The sequence below is a fragment of the Olea europaea genome, unplaced genomic scaffold (assembly GCF_002742605.1).
Source record: "Olea europaea var. sylvestris unplaced genomic scaffold, O_europaea_v1 scaffold4151, whole genome shotgun sequence".
Lineage (NCBI taxonomy): Eukaryota > Viridiplantae > Streptophyta > Magnoliopsida > Lamiales > Oleaceae > Olea > Olea europaea.
Window position 1 is genome coordinate 6080 of NW_019261263.1, and position 7801 is coordinate 13880.

Below are 7801 nucleotides of genomic sequence, written 5' to 3' on the forward strand. Positions count from 1 at the left end.
CTTTTAAATTTCACCCAACTTTTAAATTTTGTTTTCCAACATGAGCACTTACCTAGAAACTTAAATTTAGAACTTATTTGGTGGGGATTAAAATAAAATTTTTTAGTAGATTTTGATAAAAGATTGATGAAATGTGTGGTGAAAAAGTTTTGAATTTTATGAAATATGTGGTTAAAATTGATTATTGAACTTTAGTATATATTAAAATCTTAATTTAATTCTTACAAAACAGGGGCTTAATCATATTTTTAAAATGATTACACAGTAAAAATTGAAGGGTTTTTGTCATGGATGTTGATGTGAAACTATAATGAGAATTTGAGGTTTAACTTATTAAAGACCAATATTGAAATTTTCTTTATTTATTATTTATATGGCCAAAAAGGGTCAATTATTTCAGTTTTATTCTTGTGGGCTCCACGTAGGGACTTTCGGCCGAAAGCAACACTATACATTGAATGGGGATTTAGATAATTGGCCCTGTTTGGCACCCATTTTTATCAAAATGCATTTTTCTCTCTCTTCTTTTCAATCACATATTTTCTATTAAAATAATATTACACGTAAATCAAAAACTTTTTCTTATTTTTCAACCACACATTTCCCATCAATTTACTATTTAAAAATACATTTTCACATAAAAATTCCTACCAAACACCCTTCTCTCGTGAGTCAAAATTTCTCTATTAGTCCCTAAACTATTATTCAAGTTACAACCAATGTTTTAAAAACTAATAATGCCACTTTGTCAAAAAGTAGTTGACATAACGGTTAACATTGACAAGATGTAATTGATTGAAAAAGTTAATTGTTTTTTAAATAGTTCAATAATAGATTGTCATATGATATTATATCAAATATTATGTCTACGTAACATGATTAAAAAATATCGTGAGGAAGAAGTAAATGGTCGTGTGTCAGATAGTAAAGTTGAGGTCGAACTAATAATAATGTAAAACAAATTTCTTTAACAAATAAATTTATTAAAGTGAATAAAATATTATTTCTTTTGAAAATTGACTTTTTATTTTTATGAATACGCCTTTTTCGGTTTAGGCAAACATGGGAAATTTGCTGGATGTTGCTTGCACGGACTGGCATTGGATAGGCAAGTGGAAGGGGGCGGCTTCGTGTTTTTTGTGCTGTTCAGACATTTAGAAAACGCGTTTCAATGGTTTTGGTCAAGTCGTGTGGGTAACAATGGGTTAGCTTCCCTGCATTTTCTACAATCGACATCAATTGGAGAGTAATCGTGAGTTGTCTTATCGATTCTATCATTAGATGCCGGTGCTAACGGTCAGAGTTACTATTAATTATATAATATATAATCTATAATATATTAAAATATAATTTTTTGGACGATTTTAATTACTCGACAACTCAATTATTTCAACAATTATCCTTCAATAGTGCCTCATTTTCATTTTTCGACATATAATAAATACTAAAAAATTATTGTCATCCGTGAAATTTGTATTGTTAATTCTCAATTAATTAACATTTACATGAATCTAGATTCAATAAATTTTCATTTGATAAATTTTGAATTATATAAATTTAGAGTTATTATAGATATTTTTTTTCATATTCATCTATCTGAAAATTTTAATGGGTGTTTAAATTTATGTATTAAACATTAATTATATGTATTAAATGTAATATAAAAAGATTGTTTATTTCATCATTAAAAAAATTTTTGAATCATAGAAATTGAGTTTTGAGATTTCAATTTGAGTAAAATTTTCCTCTTTTAAATTTCTGTGCAATATTATGCCTCCGTTTGGCCCTATTTTATAGAAATGAAAATGTGTAGAATAATATTTTTTTGAAAAATGAGTGGTTGAAAAAGAAGGAAATTTTTTTATTTACGTGTAATATTATTTTATGAAAGATTGTGTGATTGAAAATAAGAGATAAAAATAAAATATAATGGAATAGAAATTAATGGAGCCAAACAGGGGCTATAATTCCTTTAATGTGTCCGAGACTCATCAAATCTTCAAATGAATTGGTATTAAATATTACTTTTAAATCACTTATAAAATATTTTAAAGTAATATGCAATGCACGTTCAACTTTAACTAGTATTAGAAAATATGAAAATAAATAAAATGGATATATTTTCTCATCAAATATTTAAACAACGAAATATATATTTAAGAACGAGATATTTATTTTGATCGACAACCTTGGCTAATGAAGTGGTCTAGTTTTGATGGAAAAGATGTCCACCCCTAAGCATAATCTTTGTGGAACAATTTCTATAGGCAGACTAATGCATATTACAAATATGAGGCAGTCATCTAGCTTATATGCAAAAATTACGTCATGCCCTACTTAGCTTCGAGTAAAGTTAACTTAAAATTATGTTGAATTCTTACTTCCAAACAATCATTTCCACGAGAAGTAACTATTTTTTATACGAAAAGTATGTTGCAAATATTCTTTCATTTTACCTCCCAAAGACATGTATATAATTTGTTCATGCTCTCATCTGGAGACTTTAAAGTTACTCGAGGGTTTGAATCGATAATCATCAATCATGCCAAAAAGAAGCAAAATGGTCAAACTAGACTCATCCAATTTGCCCAGCTTGACATGAATGAGAAGTCGGAGCGAAGGATTTTCTGATAATTCAATTCTTCAAAAAGTTTTTCTAAGGATAATAACTTAAATAATAAATGCGTATTTTGCTAAGATTCGCAAGGAATATGAAGTGTTAGGATTATATAGTCTTTTTTACCTTTTAAATGAGTTAGAATTAAAATAGTAAAATCGATCATAAAATATATTTTAATGGTTATGTTATATATACATTATAGTTTACATAATAATTTATACATACACGATATGATGGGATCTGATTGAATTAAAATTTCTTCAAATAAAAAAATAAAAATTTCCCTACTTTTCTTTCTACACCTCATTTGCAGTATGTAAATCGCGTTATTCAAATTTATGAAACTTACGAAAACTAATTTGCTCAAATAACGTTGGCAGGTCTCAATTTCGTAACATCCGATCAAACAAACGGGTTGAGGGCCTTGAGGCCACCGGTCATCGGGTCCCATCGATTCTCTCCAACCACTGCCCATTTCTGCATTTCACTAATGTCGAGGTACCTATCGAGCCAACGGGTCCAAATCGAGTTTGCTCGCTACGACGATGACAATGGCCGTGCCTGCGAAATCCTAGATAACGACGACGCCAATGAAATGGTAGCATGAAACTGCGGCCACCGGATACTAACGTGACGGAGGATCAAGAGCCGTTTATGGGTGTCAAAGCCCGGAGAAAAGCCTCTCGCCTTCGGGATTAGTTGGGTGATTATATCGACGTGCCTTCCAGACCATGCCTCATGAAAATTCTCGAAAAACAAGGTGCTTTTTTGAGTATTTTAAATTTGAGTAATGGTATTTATAGTCCCTCGTCGCCCAAAGTGTCATTCTACATGGCGATTTTTGGTTCGATATATTAATTTGGTAGCTTTTTCATAAAACGTCTATCAAATCACAAACAGGTACATGCGCGCCACATAGAGCTATTGCGGTAGTGACTGCAAATAAATTTTTAATGTGTGACAGAGAAATGGTTTCGGTTATGTGGAATTTAATGTGATATTTATTGGTTAATATTTTGTGATTTTGAGTTATAAAAAATGCTTTTTCAGAAGTTTATAGTTTTCGATTTTTGGCAGCATTATGTTATTTGAAGTATCGGATTTTGGTGGGGGTTTTTGGGGTTGGGGGTGTGGGGGTCATCTCTCTTTTAAAAATTTAAGTAAATGCTATGACCTTTGGTTTAGGAGTTTAAACGCTATGAAACTTCTTTCTTAAATGACAGTTTTCATCAAATATTAATCTTTGAGCTGAAGAGAGAAAAATAAACATTGATACCTTTATGAAAAGAGAAGAGAAATGTCACGGAAATAATTTGAAATGTTGATGCTTCTTAAAAGAAAATAGAGAAGCTTCAGACTGGAACAATTGGAGATGACTACAATTGTCAAGTTTAAATGTGTAAGTAAATATGTAGTCACTTGGCTGAAAATTATGTCTTGCAGTTGCTGATAATCTTGTTGCCATGGTGATATCTATTACTAGTTATTTTTCCATGCAAGTTATTGATTTGGACTGGTACTTGTTACTAGTACAGATGCTGAAAATAATATGCTCACGACTATGTGGAGAAGAATCATGATGACGGACGTATACATGCTGTTGAATGAATGGTGCAGTTTAAGTCTATTTGTTGTTCAAAGCTATATGTTGTGCTTGCATACTGGGAAAGAATTACGTTGTTATACACAAGGATCCTCCAGCAGTCCCTTTTATTCTTGATCATGTTGTATATGTTTCTCTGCCTGCATTACCTTATCTATTGAATAGGTTTTCCCATTCTCATTTTACAGGTGATAGAAAAGTTGTCTTTGCGGATAAACTTATAAATTTACTAGCTCAGGGAAGATGAAACGGCGGATACTTTTAGTAACTGATTTTGCGATCTACATTTGGACCCAGACACTGATGCACTCAAAAGAAGGATTGCCCTGGCAGCCGTTGAGAAGCTTTGCTTGAGTGAACTGAGTGACAATTTCTTTGCCATTATTATTCCCACTGAATATGATCTACTTATGGCTAGTACTTGAAAGACTGAAATTGTAACTGCCTTAGTAGATGCTACCAAGAGTACATCAGACTATGAACTCGAGGTATCTCTTTCTAACAGGTAATCTGGATTCCTATATCTTTTAGTCTTACTATTTTGAAGTTCGGTTTGTTCTTTTTCACATTCGCATATCATGGCTATACGGACAAAAATCTCTTGCACTGCCCCTTCCAATGGGTTTCGAAGATATAAATTCTTTATTGGCCCATAAACTGACCTAGGAAATCCATGAACTCTATGTGATTATTCTTTCTTACTTATGAACCTTGGTTTGTCTTCTTATGATTCATCAATTAGATAGATGAATACTTTGAAAGAACTTTTGAAGGAACAATGGATCCCCTCTCTCTCGCTAGGAAATACTCTGTCGATAGTTCCCTTCATCAAATGCTATAAAAAATTTTGGGATCCGGACTCATCTTATCGGTTTTAATAGTTTCTCTCTTTAAAGCATTAGGAGATTTCTATACAAATTTTCATCTCTGGATTCTGTGTCTCTGCACCGATGAAAGGAATGCTTTTTCTTGGATACAAGATGCTGCTTTCACTTCACATGCTGTATATCTTGGCTCACAGCAGCAAGTATAATAATATTATTTTGCCTATCCGATAAGAAGGATTAACTTATTTTTACTTATTCATTCCTCAAGTCTAAAGAGAAACAACATATCACTAGCATAGTATCGTGTAATGGCAAATTTGTATTTCTTACAGCAAATTACCACTCATGTTGTTATCACTTATCAATGATCACCATATTTAAGCTGCATTGTATGTGTGTATGCATGTCCAAGACCAGAAATTTGTTTAATTGTAGCTGTGTGGGACATCACATACAAATGCACCCCGTCAAAAAAATGAGAGAGTAAAAAATGAAGCTTTCTCCTGCTTTTCTGTCATGACTTTGTTTAATTGCAGTCAAGTCCAAGTTTGCAGGTTTGAGTACCATGCCGGTGCTGAGGTAGTGAAGGAAATTCAATTTGAGGAAGTTGAAAGTTGATTACATTTTTAAAAGAAATTATGTATTTCATGCCTTGCACTTTTTGAGTCCATAAGGAGAAGATACTATTTATAGGTTGGCTAAAGTCTAGAACTGAACGCTAGAGAGTAGATACCTTGTTCGGTCAACTGCATTAAGAACAAAAACTCAGGCTCTGTTTGAGCCAATTGTTTTGTGAAAAATGAGTTATTATTATTATTATTATATTTTGGAGAATATGGGATTAAAAAGTATGAAAAAGTTTTGGATTTACGTACGAAATTATTTTATTGGAAGAAGGTGTGGTTGAAAATGAGTTTGTAGGGAATGGGGCTCGAACAAGGGCTAAAGAGAGAAGTTGCTATGTAGTTTTGGAACTCATTGTGTAAGTAATGTTTGAGCCTATTAAGCAATGACATCTAGGAAAATTGAGAGAATTATTATTTATGATAGCTTGTAAATGTTGAAGAAGGCAACCTAAAACAAGATGGAATGAGGCCATTAGAAATGATTTTAGCTTTTCTGGTTTTGTTTGGAGATGTTTGTTAGAATAGGCTGAAGATCTTGTTGAGTGGAGTATAGTACATCTCTCTGACTTTGATGCATTTCATTTCTACATTATACTTTTTGATTGTGGTCCCCCCCCCCCCCCCCGGCAACTGGTGCTAGAAATTTGTGCTCTCATGTTATAAGTGCTGGTCACGCTCAAGATTGATGAAGCTAGTATTGAAAAGGACGTCTCAAATTTAAACTCTGCATTGATTGTACAATCTTATTTTCGAGTAATCATATGCATGATAAAAGAGCATTCCTTTCCTTCCGTTCCCTTCCCTTGGAATTTAAGATAAAGCTACAAGGTATTTTGAAATCCACAGTAAGGATTGCCGCTTAATCCAAGAGCAAATAATGGGCGACTTTGAATGTAAATAGAGCAACTTAGAAGAAGATTAGTAATATACCATATAAGATGTTGTGGACTACTTTGAAAGGAGTAGCTAGCTACCTAGTGCGATATCTTGCTTTCGCTAGTATTGAACCAACTTCTTTACTCAAAGAATGAAGTCTTTTTGAATCTTCCTTACACGTGGCACTGAATTAGAAGCATTCTCTTATTGTCAGAGGGGTAAAGCCCCTTCGCCGAAAGTAAAAAACAAGAGAGAAGTCTTTATAAGGTTGGAATTTGCTATACGTACACCGGTGTACACGCACCTCACTAGAGGAAGCGTAGTCCTCTCCCTCATGCGAGATATGTGTACACCGGCTTTGGTGTCAACGCCGGTGTACAAATAGCAAAATTCTTATAAGATTAGTCTTTACGTGTGATCTTGACTCGATGTCTCCTATGTGATCAAAATGCAAGGTGAGTCAACAAGCTTAGTGTATCGAATTGGAGAAGATGAAACTTGTGCATGTGGAAAAAGAGGCTGGATTCCCTCACATAACTCAATAGTCGGTTCGTTGCTACACCAGGAGAAGAGTGGTCATCTTTTTTCTATTATTTTATCTTTGATTGACACAAGGAAATATGATAAAGAGAAAACCATTGCAAAAAACATATATTTGTGTATGTTTCTGTTTTTAAAGTTTGTCGGTTCTGATTATAAGTTCTTGTCGATCACACTACCTATAGGAACAACATTATCTACTACTAACCGTATTTGCATACGCTCGTGCGTAGATTTACATTCAATAATTTCAAGGGATTTCACTTCTACACGTCTTTGCTCGTGTAACAAAAAAATTTCACTAGAACCCTCAATCTGATGAAAATGATTTTGGAGTTGCAAAGTTCACTAATCTCCCAAAATCGGATAAAAAATATTCACGTGTGCGAAGTTTTCTGAAAACTCATGTTGGTCATATAGCGTATGAAACACCCATTTGTATTGGTTAAAACACAAGATTGCAGAAAATATAAAGCAAGAACACAGATAATTTTTCACTCTTGAAGGGTCCGGATGTTCAGTCAAATGACCTACTCACTCGTTGAGCATCGATCGAAGCGATATAGCTCTAGATCCACTAGTATCAACCAAGAAATTGTGTAATTGTTTCAAGTTCTTTGTCGCTTCTCTATTTTACAAATCAGTAACCCAAAATCTGTCACAGATTGTACTAAACAACCCTCAATCTCATCAAACAGGGATTACATTA

The 7801-nt window shown here is 33.1% G+C and overlaps 1 pseudogene; it reads left to right on the forward strand.

Annotated features, from left to right (window-relative positions):
- Nucleotides 1-2967: 2967 nt before the first annotated feature.
- On the forward strand, nucleotides 2968-5904 carry LOC111387652 (annotated as a pseudogene).
- The last annotated feature ends 1897 nt before the right edge of the window (nucleotides 5905-7801 follow it).